Consider the following 3,258-nt stretch of genomic DNA (forward strand, 5'->3'; position numbering starts at 1 on the left):
AGGTGTAGACGTTAATAAAACACAATCTAATAGGTAGCAAATTTAATTTATTGTTAACCGAATCTATCCCTTCAGCCGAAAAACGGAAGACATCTGTCATAAATGACCATAAATGGAAAAGGAAGTGTGACGCCACTGCTCAGCTGGGATGTCATTGGCTGTGAATTTCCCTCGTCACTCGCAGGACTGGCTGTGGTTGGCCTATCTTTTAGCCCATATTAAACAGAGCATCATGTTACAAAAGTATGTTTTGTTGATATTATCACGTTAGTAATATATTAAGTCAACAATGAAATGTTGCTATGTTGAGAGAAATTACCCCTTTAGCGAGATCCTAACCCTAAGCCTAAGCATAACTTCAATGAACTACAAATAACAGCGCCAAGTTTTCCCGTTCCATCGATAGAATGACAGAGGCTTATGGGTAATATAGTTTAAAACTTTTTATTAATGAAATTAAATAAATAATATATTTAATGGAAAACTGGATATCTAAATATGTTAATTGTGCAAACCTCTATGATATATTTGAGAGGCAGGCTGAAATTTGGTATTTTACAGTGAGCAATATTTAAAATGCCTTTATGCCACCTTTCCATATATTTCTGAAAACTGTGCCCAACGTTATTTTATCAACATAGCATAAGTAGTAATCCTGTCGGATTTCTCTTTGATACGTTAATTGGACTCTGATTTACAGCCATTTGAAATGTGCATATTTTTGGCTCTTCCAGGGGGCACTACTGATCCCCTGGGGGTAGAAGGGCAGTAAAACCTACATATATGTATTCTCCTCATCATGGACAACAAACTGAGTTGAGTGACATTTATATCTGACAGTTTTCACAGTCCACCCTTTTCTATTCTTACGTAATGCGTCATTATAGCTTTTGACAGGACATTGTGAGGCCATCTGATGAAACATGGAAAAATTAGAAAGAAATGCTTTAATAATAATAATAGATTATTTATTTCATTTTTGAAGTAAACACCAATAAATATAATGGATAAACCTGCAACAACTTGCCATTATCTATTCCCCACTGTAAAGCAGTAATCAAGGACAATTTATACACATTGTAATACTTCACTATTACTATTACACAATGACAAATTCATGCAGTACTAAGAATCACAATATAAAAAAAACTAATTAGCAAAAATCAATGTAAAAATTTCCTCCTCACCCCCTTATCTTGCTCCTCACATGTTGGACATCAGTAATGTGCATGCTCTTGGTTTTAATGCAGTACAAGATCCACGTTGATCATTCCTGGTACATTCTCAGTTATTGCTTAAGTGTTTGTAGCAATAAATCCCATGGCAGCATCTTGTAATGCAAAATAATTCATCTTGTAACTCCCTTTATTTCACCAAAAATTGGCATATTTGTCACTAAATATATACATTACAATAATAACTGTTTGGTGTATTGTTGTCCCAGATGTCATTAATCTGATCAAAAATGTTTATGTCTTAAGTAAAAATAATCATGGTAATTAATATTATATATATAATATTTTATATTTATTTATATATATTTTAATAATATATTAATATTTTAATTAATATAAAATTATAAAATAAACACATATAAGCCTACCTAGTAAAATGATGTATTTACAGAAAGAATTTTCAGAATCAGAATCAGAATCAGCTTTATTCGTCAAGTGTGCGCAAACACACAAGGAATTTGTTGTGGTTTTTAAGAAGCTCTTGGTACATACATGCATACATGATGTTTCCTGCCCATTTCTTCACTCTGGAGTTGTACAACTCCTGAAGATTGGGCAGGTGCACACCAATGATCCTTTCTGCTGTCCTAATAGTCCGCTGCAGTCTTCTTTTATCTGATTTGCTGGCTGACCCAAACCAGACAGTTATAGAGGAGCACAGAACCGACTCAATAACAGCTGAGTAAAACTGTCATATGCGCCTGTGGCCGGTTGAACTTTTTCAGTTGACGAAGCATGTGACTTCCATGCACAGAATCATTTAAGAGATTCTATGAAAAGGGATACTGTGTTAGTGCATCTAAGCAAGTAAAGAGAATGCAAGCAAACATATGCTGTAACGCTTCTGTCACAGTCAGAGACAGTTTTTTTATGCAATGTTAAAGTAAAGCTTGATGGGGGGAAAAACGGTTTTTATGCCTAGATGTTCTAGTGCACAGAAATCTGTAGCATCTGCCGGAGGGGAGAAGTGCAAACAGGTTGTGTCCGGGGTGAGAGGGGTCTTTGATGATGTTTCCTGCCCATTTCTTCACTAAGCGCAGTGGGGAGAGAACGCAGCCCTGAGGAGCTCCGGTGCTGATGGTGCAGGTGTTGGATGTGAGTTTTCCCAGTCTCACTAGCTGCTGCCTGTCTCTCAGGAAGCTAGTGATCCACTGACAGATGGATGTGGGTACAGAGAGCTGGGTCAGTTTATTCTGAAGGGTGTCCGAGATGATGGTGTTGAAAGCGTAGCTGAAGTCCACAAACAAGATTCTTGCATACGTCCCTGGTTTGTCCAGATGTTGCAGGATGTAGTGCAGTCCCATATTGACTGCATCATCCACAGAACTGTTCGCTCGGTAAGCAAACTGCAGGGGGTCCAGCAAGGGTCCAGTAATGTCCTTCAAGTAGGCCAACACCAGTCTCTCAAATGACTTCATGACCACAGATGTTAAAGCAACAGGTCTGTAGTCATTAAGTCCTGTGATTTTTGGTTTCTTGGGTACAGGGATGATGGTGGAGCGTTTGAAGCAGGAGGGGACTTCACACAGCTCCAGTGATCTGTTGAAGATCAATGTGAAGATGGATGATAGCTGGACAGCACAGGCTTTGAGGCAGGCTGGAGAGACACCATCTGGGCCTTTGGCTTTCCTTATCTTCTGTCTCCTGAAGACTTTGCTTACATCATCTTCACAGATCTTGAGTACAGGTTGAGAAACAGTAGGGAGAGGGAGGGGGAGGGTGTTGATGGCTGTGCTGTGAGACGGTCGTAGTGGGTGTGGGGTGTCAGACCAGGCCTTTGCTTTTCAAACCTGCAGTAGAACTCGTTCAGGTCTTCAGCCAGTTGTTGATTGGCCTCAGTGCTGGGGGATGGGGTCTTGTAGCTGGTGATGGCTTTCAGGCCTTTCCACACTGATGTAGGGTCGTCGCTTGAAAGCTGTTTTTTTAGCTTTCCAGAGTATATTAACTTTGCCACTCTTATCTCCCTATTTAGTGTGTATTTGGCCTGTTTGTACAAGGCTTTGTCCCCACTCCTGTAGGCATC

Source organism: Sinocyclocheilus anshuiensis, unplaced genomic scaffold (assembly GCF_001515605.1).
Source record: "Sinocyclocheilus anshuiensis isolate Anshui unplaced genomic scaffold, SAMN03320099.WGS_v1.1 scaffold1837, whole genome shotgun sequence".
Lineage (NCBI taxonomy): Eukaryota > Metazoa > Chordata > Actinopteri > Cypriniformes > Cyprinidae > Sinocyclocheilus > Sinocyclocheilus anshuiensis.